The sequence below is a fragment of the Bos taurus genome, chromosome 12 (assembly GCF_002263795.3).
Source record: "Bos taurus isolate L1 Dominette 01449 registration number 42190680 breed Hereford chromosome 12, ARS-UCD2.0, whole genome shotgun sequence".
NCBI classification, from domain to species: Eukaryota; Metazoa; Chordata; class Mammalia; order Artiodactyla; family Bovidae; genus Bos; species Bos taurus.
Window position 1 is genome coordinate 79,475,072 of NC_037339.1, and position 12,960 is coordinate 79,488,031.

The window sequence follows — 12,960 nt, forward strand, 5'->3', positions numbered from 1 at the left end:
CTTCAAGATCAACACTAAGCTTAAGGGTGTTTAAATGTTGAGACATTTTGCTACCATGAGGCAGAGTCATTCACCTTCGGCATCTTGCTGTTCCCAAGGAGAGAATAGACCTTGGGAAGTTTAGAGACCTGAAAGGGAGACTGATGGGACTTAAGTCCAATGGGGAAGGAAGGGAGTGGCCACCAGGGAGGTGAAGGGCTGAGGTAGGACAGATCTCATGTCACTTTATAGGACACAGTGAGGTGTCTTGATCTAATTTTATAAACCACAGAGAACAATCGAAAGGTCATGAACAAGGGGGTGATATGGTTTCTCTTTTAAAATGAGATCTGTTTAGCTGCTTGTATGGAGGATGCGTAATGGCCGCAATGGAAACTGTGGTTGGTGCTGTTTAGTCTCTAAGTTGTGTCCAACTCTTTTGCAACCCCATGGACTGTAGCCCACCAGGCTCCACTGTCCATGGATTTTCCAGGCAAGAATACTGGAGTGGGTTGCCATTTCCTTCTCCAGGGGACTTCTGGACCCAGGGACTGAACCTGTGTCTCCTGCATTGCAGGTGGATTCTTTACTGCTGAGCTACCAGGGAAGCCCACAGTGGAAACTAGGACCTGGTAAAGTGGATCTTACAATAGAGCAGGTAAGGAGCTGGCCTGGTGTATGCAGTGGTTGAGTGTAAGTTAGGGAAGGTATATACACACAGGATAAAATTTGAAATAAAAGCAGTAAAACGTGATAATTATTACATATGCAAAGGGAGGAATCAAAGGTAGATTGGAGTTGCTTGGTTTGAGCAACTGGGTGATTGGTTGCATCAAAAGTAGATTGGAGTTGCTTGGTTTGAGCAACTGGGTGATTGGTTGCATCTTGAGATTTGGCAAATACTTGGGGAAATACTTCAGGGTTAATTTCCTTTAAAGTTGACTGGTTTGATCTCCATGTAGTCCAAGGGACTCTCAAGAGCCTTCTCCAGCACCACAATTTGAAAGCATGATAATGCGTACAATAATTCAAAGAAGCAATAAGAAAGAACTACCATTTTTGAAGAAGCACTGAATGAATCCATAGTTTGCTAGCATATGGTGTATAGATTTCACCAAGTGTTAGAAAATTCAATAGAACTTATATATACAGATCTCACTCTATATTCTTTCCCTTCAGTCATAAGTAGTTTTAGCTTTAGTATACATGAATTTTGAGATGGGATTTGCTGATGAAAGTAATTTGAAAACAAAGCAATCAGGTGCTATATGTCTCAGTAGAATACTGGTACCGCTGAAAATATGTACAAGTGGAGGATGTTGCAACACACCCTGGAGTAACCAAAAGGAAGCTGGAGGCGGAGGGTGGGAGGAGGACCCTGAAGTTGTTGGGAGGAGGAAGAAAGTGGTAGATGTGGATGAACTATTGACGTGATTTGGGTTGAGACCTCTGTTCTCTGATGACGTTCAACGTCATGGAGTCATAAGTACCAGTTCTGGATAGCTTCAGTAAAAGTAACGTTCCATCCCCACCCTCTCAATTTTTCTCTCTCAGGGATCCAAATGACTTTGTACTCGAGACTATATTAGAAAACAGGAAATAGAAGACATAGCTCTGGACATCCAAATTCAGTCAGGCATTGGAAACTTGGGTGGAGTGTTAGGGAAAAATATCCACGCCAGCACAAGTTATCCAGAGTAAAAGCCAAATGGACAGAAAATATATTATTAGAGCTATCCAAGACTGAAACATTTCTAGGAAATAAAGAGTGGCACACCTACAAAGAAATTCTGGGCAACTGTCGTTCAGTTGCGAAGTCGTGTCCAACTCTTTGCAACCCCATCGGCAGCATGCCAGGCTCCTCTATCTTTCATTGTCTCTCGGAGTTTGCTCAGATTCATGTCCACTGAGTATGGTGATGCTATGTTATCATCTCATCCTCTGACGCCCCTGTATTTGATCATTAACACTTTTTAAGAACATTCAATTAATAGAATGTGTGCCCAGTGCTATACTTTGCACAGAGTGTATTGTGGTGATCAAACCCAGTAAGCTGTCTGTCCCCATGGATGCTGGGGATGTTGATTAAATCAACCCACACACACATGTTATGTGCACATTGTAACTTGTGGTGATGTTATGAAGGATCAAAATAGAGGACTAAGAAGAAATAATTTGGGGATCAGTTTAAGATTGGAGGATTCAGGGGAGATGGGACATTTGAGATAAGAACGGACACACTTAGGCTTTTGTGTGGGTTGTGCTCATGCCTTCTTACAGGTGTGCACATGGAGTGTGTGAGGATATAAAGAAGGGGAGCAAATAGCTCCTTCCTTTGGCTTCTCATGGCATGAACCTACCACTGCATCAGCTCTGAAATCATCTCCAAGGAAATCCCTCTGTTGGAGGCAAACAAACAGAGCTTGTTTGGGGCTGCACCCCACAGATCTACAGGGCTGGGCTTACTCAGCTTCTAGACCATAGGGCTGGGAGTCAGCAACAGAGACATCAGTGGTCTCCTGGATGGAGCAAGGTCCTGGAGCGGCACCCCACCATGTGTGGTGGATAGCGGGGGGCAGGACATGGAGGAGGTCTTCACTCCAGGGAGGAAGGGCAGGTTACCAGTTATAGGGGCACTGATTTCAGGTGGGAAACCAGCAGAGGGTCCCCCTCACTGCCCCTTTGATAAGATATCATGGAGATGTTGTGATCTAAAGATTAGGGCAGTCATTAACTGGGGCAAAGGGAAAGTGTGAAGGAAGGTCAGTCATGGGAGTGGGGTGTAGTGGTGCAGGCCCTGGTCAGGCAGGGGATATGCAGAGAGCAAGAGAACAGCCATCTTGAGTGGCCAGACCCTATAAGCTCCTGGCACAAAGCAGTGCTCAGTGGGATGACTGAGGATGTATTGGGTTGGCCGTAAGATGTTATGGAAAAACCCAAACATTTTGGCCAACCCAGTAAACAAGCCAATGAGTGAATGAATGGCCACTCTTCAAGGAACTGATGTTTGAACATGCTCAGCGGCCTGGAAGGGGAGCAGGACCTGGGGTTGGGGTAACCCTCTTCCAAGCACACGTTAGCACCTAATAACACACTATCAACACAACTCCTCTTACTAATTTACGAAATCGTCTCATTTATGTGCAGAAAGGAGACAAAAGAGACCTGCTGGGGTTCCCTCATGGCCCCTAGCCCACCAGTACTACAACCAGCTACCAGATACATTACCTGGTTGTGACAATCAGCAGCGTCTCTGCAGTTTGTTACTGTCTACTGGCTGGTAACTTTAAAAGCTTTCAGAATTCCTTCATGCCAATTTTTGCATATCTGTGAAGTTAACATGCGTTTTGCTTTGTTTTTCCTAAATCATAAAGGAGAAAAGTCATGTAGATTCAGCTGTTACTTGGGAGTAATATGATTTCCTTGTTTAACATACTGGCCCTTTCCAGCACTTCCAATAGAGGCAATTTTTCAATGAAAACATAATTTTCCAATATGTTTGTTCCGAATAGGCTCAGACAAGTATTCCTGTGAGGTGCACAAACTTCGATATTTTTGTATTCTTAGAAACTCTCTGGCCTCCTTCTCCCCTCAGCAGGAATTACTTTTCCTCTGAGTTTTCAAACATTGCTAGCATGTTTTATTTACCTTTTTTTTTCATAAAGACTTTAGTGTGTGAGTCATGCATCAAACTTAATCAGGGGGGCCCCAGAAAATGCCCAAACTGAAATACACATAGGAACGGAATGATCTGACCTCACTAATGATGAGGAGGAGTTCAGGGCAGGTGTCTTCCTGTCGTTAACGGTAACCCTCCCGAGAACCTGAGTGCGCTGCAAGTTGCAATGTGTTTCTACTCAAAAGATAGTTCATGTAAAGTGAAAACACCCCGTGCACAGCTCAGTACTTTTGCTAGCATTCTGTTGGCTGTTTATAATCACCTCCATGTCGAGATAGTGTATGTTGTGTTTGATGCTGGGGTAGGCAGTTTAATTGGCCTCTGTAGAGTTTCAGCTAGCAGGGGAGGGGAAAAGCAAACACAGGGCTTAGCAGCAATACTCATCTGGATGGAATTCTGAGTATTCTCTCTCCCTGGGATCAAAGCAGCTCTGGCTTGGAAATTAAAACACACACATGTACATACACACGTAAACACAAAAACAAACATCTCATAAAAGAAAAAGGTCTGATAATGGAAGCCAGCTGAATTCCTTTAATAGAGGATGAGAAAACCTGCAATGAGAAAGATTGACCTTTCCCCCAGTGGTACTAATAATCAGGAGAAAAGCCCAGGTTCCCATGTGCGGGGACGTTTCACCTAAATGACCTTTCAATATCGTGACGGTGGTTGCCCCACCGAGTCTGGACTGTGGGTCTCCGGTGACTGCCCAGGGGAAACCCAGATCAGCTCTCAGGGCACATCTCATCTGTCTTATCATCAGCATCTGATACACTGGTCACGTCCTCCTCTTTGGCATCGCTTCTTCACTCCGCTTCCAGGAACACACACTCCCCTGTTTTCCCTGCTGCATGACAGCCTCTCTTCCTCTGTCTCCTCTGTTGATGCTTCTATATCTTCCTTATCTCGAAGCTTGGGAGTGGCTCAGTTTTTAGTCCTTGGGTCTCTTCCCACTGTGTGGGCTCATTCTTTGAGTGAGCATACTTCGTGACATGGATTTAAGGAACCCATATGGCAGAACTCCCCTGATTTTTCTGTCCAGTCGGGGAATTTATGACTCATGGGACTAACTGCCCATTCACCAGCTCCATTTATCTAGTAGGGGTTCAAACTTCAGCTCTAATCTAAACTAAACTTTTGACCTTCCTTCTCTTCTCTCTACCCAGCCCCATCCACTCAGTCGCTCAGATCAGAAACCCAGTGTTATCCTTAAGTACTCCTTTTTTTTTTTTTTAAATACCCTATGTCTAATTTGTCAGCAAATCCTATTCACTCTACATTAGAAATACATTCACAATCTAACTATTTTTTAAAATGTTACTCCTGGTACCTAGTCTATGCCACCATTACCCATAGACTGGATTATTACAACAGCTTTCTTATTGACCTCTCTTCCACCACATTTACTTCCAATAGACTGTCTTGAACATATTCTCAGAATGATGTTTTTATAAAACACAGTCTGACTGTGACTATCATCTGCTCAAAAGCCTCCTATGGCTTCCCTATTTCTCCCAGTAAAAACCAAAGTCCCTTCAAAGTCCTATACAGCCAGAGAGAAGCCCACGGTGAATCTCTGATTTCCTTGCTGATTACTATGCCCCCTCTCTCTCTCTCTCCCGGCAAAGCCACAGTGACCTCTTTGCCCTCCTTTGATAAACCAAGCCTGCCCCACCTCGTGGACTTTGTCCTTTGAGCAATCAGGAACAGCCCCAAACTTCAGGTCTTCCCTCAAGGTTATCTTCCTGTGGTTCCCCTTCCTGATCACTCTCTGTAAAATGAAAATGCATTAAATTCTCATGAAGGAAACAGCTTTCAGACTTCCCTGGTGGTCCAGTGGCTAAGACTCCAAGCTCCCAGTGCAGGGGGTCCAAGTTCGATCCTTGGTCTGGGAACTAGACCCCATATGTTGCAATAAAGATCAAATATCCTGTGTGCGGCAACTAAGATCTGTCACAGAAATAAACAAATATTTTTTTTGTTTAACAAACAAAAAAAAAGTATTCTTTCCTGCTTTTTCCTGCCATGGCAAGTATCACCAGTGTGCAGTCTCTATTTCTGTCTCCCCACCACTGTAGTTAAGTTCTACTCTATTCTTTAGGAGCTAGAAGTGCACCCGGGACATATTTTAGATGCTCAATAAATATATTTTAAATAATCCTGTTGGATGTGTTTAATATTAATACAATTGTTCATCTGTTTGTCCTGTTATCTTGGAAAGAAACCTCCTTAAGACTCAGTTTCCCCACTTAAAAAAATAACAATAATACTATTGGTACTTACGTAACTTGGAATTAACTTGAAGATTAAATTTTAGAGTTAATTAAAACACTTAGCAGCGCTTCCCTGGTGACTCAGATAGTAAAGAATCTGACTACAATGCAGGAGACCTGGGTCTGAGCCTTTGGTTGGGAAGATTCCCTGGAGAAGGAATGGCTACCTGCTCCAGTTTTCTTGCCTGGGAAATCCCATGGACGGAGAAGCTTGGGGTCACAAAGAGTTGGCCACCTCTGAGCGATGGACACTTTCACAGTTTTTTCACTTTTCAAAACACTTAGCAGGATCCCAGGTACAGAATAAGATCTCAGTGTTCATGATGATTGCAATGGTGAAGATTGTTGCTATTTAGATGTTGCTATATCAACCCCCATCTGCAAGGAAATAACAGGCATGTATTCTACTCACAAAGAGCTTACAGAGGAAACGTATGTATACTGTATAAGGATTTCCAATATAAAGTAGAGAGTAAGTGCTTTAGAGAGGTTGATGAAGTATTCATGAAATCTAGGCAGAGTTTTCCTGGGACTTCTGAGTCAAAGGCTATATAGTTAAAATCACTGTTCTGACTTGCATTAGCTCTTTGAACCTGAATTGAACCTTCTAATTAATAGACTAGGAATCATGATGATGATGAAGATAATTCTTTCATAACATTGTCCAGAAGATTAAATGAGATAGGAAATGCAAGATGTTTACTAGAGGACTGACTCATTCCACAGCCCCAAACAGAATCTTAAAGCAGCCAAAGAAATTTATGTGTATAGAGGAAATCCTCTGGGGACTATTTTTCTTAATTTTTTTTTTTTTAATGTGATGTAAAGGGCTTGGTATAGTTTTAAAAAGAGAGGAAGATGAGGAATATGTAAGTGATTGTGGCTTAAAAAATTGAGTGAATTTTTTGAACTTTGGTGGCTCAGACGGTAAAGCGTCTGCCTGAAATGCGGGAGACCAGGGTTCGATCCCCAGGTCGGGAAGATCCCCTGGAGAAGGAAATGGCACCCCACTCCAGTACTCTTGCCTAGAAAACCATGGATGGAGGAGCCTGGTGGGCTACAGTCCATGGGGTGGCAAAGAGTTGGACACGACTGAGTGATTTCACTTTCACTTTCTTTGGCTGAGCTTAACTTTTTTCAGTAAGCACACTGTTGTCTGGACTTCTCTTGTGGCTCAGCAGGGAAAGAATCACCGGCAATGCGGGAGACCTGGGTTCAATCCCTGGGTTGGGAAGATCTCCTGGAGAAGGGAAAGGCTACCCTCTCCAGTATTCTGGCCTGGAGAATTCCATGACTGTATAGTACATGGGGTCGCAAAGAGTCGGACATGACTGAGTGACTTTCACTACACTGCTGTCTATCTTCTCTACAGGCTACCAAGGCTGCTTTTTGTATATATTTTTGGCTAATGGGTTAATACACTGGTTCGAAAAAAAAATAAAGCCGAGCTTGTCATTTATAAAATGGTTTGACTGTTAATATCTTTGAGCCACTAAGAGGAAAATTCCTAAGGACATGGACTGCAAAAAATAGGTCAGAATTGCGTAGATTTGAGGAAGAAATAAAATTGAGCTCCTTAATCTGCTATAAATCTGTCACTGTTCCATCAGCCTCTGAAACAACTCAAGTGCTCTGTTTGCTGACTATTAACACTAAGCCCATCAGAGACCATCCTCCTCCCTGTTCAAAAAAGAAATAATCACAGTTTTCATAATCTGGATAATTTTAAGTAAGTGGTTTTTAAGATTTTTTTTTTAATGTGGACCATTTTAAAAGTCTTTATTGAATTTGTTACAATGTTGTTTCTGTCTTTTGGCCAGGAGGCATGTCGGATCTTAGCTCCCTGACCAGGAATCGAACCCCCACCCCCTGCTTTGCAAGGCGGAGTCTTAGCCATTGGACTGCCAGGGATGCTTGTGAACTTACTGTGAGTCTCACTGGGGTCCATCGAGGACCCAGGGGCATTTTCTTCACCTCTGCATCTCTGTTTTGGACTAAAATGTGGCTTGTTCTTGATTTCTAGATATTAATCTTCCATCAAGGATGGTAAAATAGACACCTACTATTTCTTCTTCGCATGAGAAGTATTATGCCAGAAAGTTGTTTTAAATGTTAACGTTTCTTTTATCCCATATTTTTTGGGTGGATACATAAGTATTTTACAAAATGTATGGCATTATATTTGGATGCAACTTCTGAACAAAATGCATCAAATATATAGAATTGTTCATAATAACTGATAAATGATCTTTATCAAAGGATGTATAATACTATTTATTTGGATAACAAGTTTTCTGTATTTTTAAGTCACAATCTGGAGTCATAATCACTCTTGATTGGACCATCCTGTTCTTTTTCTTAGCAGCTGGCAGCACTTGCACAGTTTGAATTGTTTACCTGTTTACTATTTAATGTCTCTGGAGCTTCTTTGGAATGTAAGTCTCATGAGCAGAAAACCCTCTTTGTCTTGTTCTCAACTCTGATCTCAGCATCAAGAAGAGTTTCTGATACAAAAAAAGAAGCTTAATAAATATTTGGTGGTTTAAGATGATTAAGGGCTTCCCTGATGGCTTAATAGTAAAGACTACACCTGCCAATGCAGGAGACACTGGTTCCATCCCTGGACTGGAAGAGCCACTGGGGAAGGGAATGGCATCCCACTTCAGTATTCCTGCCTGGGAAATCCCATAGACAGAGGAGCCTGGCGGACTATACTCCATGGGATCAAAAAAGAGTCATATACAATTTAATGGTTAGAAAACAGCAACAAAGATGGCTGAACTCAGCTTTAAAGATTAGAACTCTGTCAATGCATCACTGGGTAACTTGTAACCTTGGGGGAGCATTTTGACTGCTGTCTTAGCACATGGATATTTTCAAGTTCAGTCACAGGAGAAGATGGAATGAGATCAGTTCAAGGGGCTGCCTGACCAGGGTCAGCAGTGCTCTAGCTGATTTCTGAGACAATATCTAGGAAAGAGGCTGAACCAGGACGAGGTAACTGGCTGCTTCTGTTTCCTTGCCAAAGTTACAGCAGGAGAATTAATTTATGCTGACAGTTTGTTTGAGCTGTGTGTGCTTTTGTGTCCATTATTATTTGCTTCACAGTAAGAATAGTGGGTGGAGAAAGAGTGTTGCTCATTCTTAAGCACCCAAATATCCCTCCAACCTACCCTAACAACATTTGGTCTTAAATCATTGAAAGGCTTTTCATAAATTTTAAATTTGTAGCCTAAAAATAGTCAACTGAAAGGAAGTGACAAGGCATTTCTGAAGTGAGAACTGCTTCTAAAGAAGATGGAGAGAGAACAATGGATTTATATTAGAAAATGGATTTATATTAGACTCAGCTTTCCAGGAGCTCACAAAGAAGAGGTGGATTATTATGGGAGGATGTAGGGCATGTGGACTTCCCCAGTGGCTCAGTGGTAAAGAATCTGCCTGCAGTGCAGGAGCCACAGGAGACGTGGGTTCTATCCGTGGGTTGGGAAGATCCCTGGGAGGAGGAAAGAGCAACCCACTCCATTATCCTTGCCTGGAAAATCCCACAGACAGAGGAGCCTGGTGGGCTACAGTCATTACAGTTGGAAAGAGCTGGGCATGACTGAGTGACCCAGGACCTTCATGGAGCAAGTAGCCTGCCCTGTAAGAGTGCCTAAGAATCCCAGGCTGAAGTCCAGGGCAGGGGAGATCTCTGTTTGGAAGTGGCTGATCATTTCACCTCAGACCCGCTCACTTTACAGCTGTTTCTCACTCTTCTCTTTAACTTGTGGCCCCGTGCACTGACTCAGGACTCAGGCAAAGAAACACAAACTGTGGAGCAGGGACCATGGTCAGAGCAAAGGGTTCTGAACGAAAACCAGCTTTTTCATTCTCTGCTCTACAGACCAACCATGGTGTGTTCACTTTGTTTATTGGCTTGTTTTCCGAGCTTGATTTTCTCATCTGCTAAGTGGTGATACAACTTGCTATGCATTTCCCAGACATTTTGTGTGTATCATCTCTTTAAGCTTCACAATAACCCCACAGAATGCATCTGTGCTGAGTCATCCTGACTAGAATCAATCAGGTGAGGGTGGGCTAGGAGTGAGCTCTAGGCCAAGGGAGTCAGAGACCCTTCTATGGTTATTTTCCTAGTTATTCAAAGACCAACGTAGGTGCTGTTGTGAAGGGACTTTGCTGGTATAATTAAAGTCCCTGATGAGTTAACTTCATGCTGGTCAAAGGGGAGATTACCCTGGGCAGGCCTGACTTTAGCAGTTGCAAGGCCTTTAAGGAAAGAGGGGTTAGTCTTTCTCCTGGGAGCTTAGAGATTGACAACAGCTGCTGTGTCTGCAATCTCTCCTTTCCCTTGGGTCCTTCTTTCTGGCAACCACCAGGGGTGGGTGCCCAGCTTCAGCTCTAGGGGTTCCAGCCTGCCCACTCCCTTCCTGACCACTTCCCTGGGGACTTCACACTTACTTAGCCAGCTCCCACAACAGGGTAAGTCACTTCCTGTAATAAATCCCTTTATGTTGAATCCTGACTCTAATGCCCCACCCCCACCCCCAACCCACCCCAAAGATGGATGCTACCATTGAAGGAAGTCTGTTAACCGAGTCTCTTGTCTAACACTTGGGAATGGATTGTCTGAGGAGACACACTGGCTGACAAAGCAAGAGACTTGATTGGGAGAAGGGTGTCCGGGCAGAGAGCAACAGGGTAAGGGAACTCAGGGGAACTGCTCTACTCCGGGGCTTGCAGTCTCGGGTTTTACGGTGATGCGGCTAGTTTCTCGGTTGTTTCTGGCCAAGCACTTTGACTCAGGGTCCTTCCTAGTTCTGCATGCGTTGCTCAGCCAACATGGATGCCAGTGAGGAGGATTCTGGGAGGTGGTAGAACACGTAGCACCTCCTTCTGACCTTTCCCAGATTCTTCCGGTTGGTGGTGGCTTGTTAGTTCTGTGTCCCTTATCAGGGCTTTCTGTTGTAAAATAATTCACACAAATGGTTACTATGGTACCTGGCCAGGATGGGCGGTTTCAGTCAGTATGGTTCCTCTAACCCTACTTTGAACACTATTATGAATATAATGAAACTTGAAGAGTTAACTAGGAGTTAACTTTGTGTTTTGCATTTCGACTCTGAAGTCTATAAAGTTTAACACGTTAGGCTGTACTGCCTAAGGATGATACTGCCTGCCAAACTGCCCTGAAATGATCTTAGAAGGTTGATAAAGATGCTTAAAGCTCAACTTCTCTGTACACAAGTGCCAAATTGAATCTTGGAGACAGAGGTTTGGGTGAAGGAGAAAAGAATAGCTTTATTAAGGGAACATAGTAGATTCCGACCTTCAAAGTCTATGTATTCCAACCTGGGAGAATTTGATGAGGAGTTTTACAACAATAGGACTTCCCTGGTGGCTCAGACAGTAAAGCATCTGTCTACAATGCGGGAGACCCAGGTTTGATCCCTGGGTCGGGAAGATCCCCTGGAGAAGGAAATGGCAATTCACTCCAGTACTATTGCCTGGAAAATCCCATGGACAGAGTAGCCTCGTAGGCTATAGTCCATGGGGTCACAAAGAGTCAGACACAACTGAGCGACTTCACTTTTCACTTTCACTTTATAACAATACTTCATGGATGAGGCTGTTGACAAGATTAGGGTGTGTACAGAGTCTCAGGAGCTTCTCTGATCTCTTTAATCATGCCTCAGGTGGTTCTTGACTGCCCCTCCCTTGATTAGGGGGCTTCGCTGGGAGCTCAGCAGTGGCCACAGGACTGGAAAAGGTCAGTTTTCATTCCAATCCCAAAGAAAGGCAATGCCAAAGAATGTTCAAACTACTGCACAATTGCACTCATCTCACATGCTAGTAAAGTAATGCTCAAAATTCTCCAAGCCAGGCTTCTGCAATACGTGAACCGTGAACTTCCAGATGTTCAAGCTGGTTTTAGAAAAGGCAAAGGAACCAGAGATCAAATTGCCAACATCCGCTGGATCATGGAAAAAGCAAGAGAGTTCCAGAAAAACATCTATTTCTGCTTTATTGACTATGCCAAAGCCTTTGACTGTGTGGATCACAATAAACTGTGGAAAATTCTGAAAGAGATCAGAATACCAGACCACCTGACCTGCCTATTGAGAAATCTGTATGCAGGTCAGGAAGCAACAGTTAGAACTGGACATGGAACAACAGACTGGTTCCAAATAGGAAAAGGAGTATGTCAAGGCTGTATATTGTCACCCTGCTTATTTAACTTATATGCAGAGTACATCATAAGAAATGCTAGACTGGAAGAAACACAAGCTGGAATCAAGATTGCCAGGAGAAATATCAATAACCTCAGATATGCAGATGACACCACCCTTATGGCAGAAAGTGAAGAGGAACTAAAGAGCCTCTTGATGAAAGTGAAAGTGGAGAGTGAAAAAGTTGGCTTAAAGCTCAACATTCAGAAAACAAAGATCGTGGCATCTGGTCCCATCACTTCATGGGAAATAGATGGGGAAACAGTGGAAACAGTGGCTGACTTTATTTTTTTGGGCTCCAAAATCACTGCAGATGGTGACTGCAGCCATGAAATTAAAATACGCTTACTCCTTGGAAGGAAAGTTATGACCAACCTAGATAGCATATTCAAAAGCAGAGATATTACTTTGCCAACAAAGGTTTGTCTAGTCAAGGCTATGGTTTTTCCTGTGGTCATGTATGGATGTGAGAGTTGGACTGTGAAGAAGGCTGAGCGCTGAAGAATTAATGCTTTTGAACTGTGGTGTTGAAAGAGACTCTTGAGAGTCCCTTGGACTGCAAGGAGATCCAACCAGTCCATTCTGAAGGAGATCAGCCCTGGGATTTCTTTGGAAGGAAGGATGCTAAAGCTGAAACTCCAGTACTTTGGCCACTTCATGTGAAGAGTTGACTCATTGGAAAAGACTCTGATGCTGGGATGGATTGGGGGCAGGAGGAGAAGGGGACAACAGAGGATGAGATGGCTGGATGTCATCACTGACTCGATGGACGTGAGTCTGAGTGAACTCCAGGAGTTGG

The 12,960-nt window shown here is 43.5% G+C and overlaps 1 long non-coding RNA gene across 1 annotated transcript; it reads left to right on the forward strand.

Moving 5' to 3' along the window:
* The first annotated feature begins 426 nt into the window (after positions 1-426).
* LOC112449139 (uncharacterized) lies at positions 427-8,479 on the forward strand. Its single transcript, XR_003037634.2, has 2 exons — positions 427-637; positions 7,752-8,479. It is a non-coding gene; the product is annotated as an uncharacterized lncRNA (long non-coding RNA).
* Positions 8,480-12,960: the final 4,481 nt, after the last annotated feature.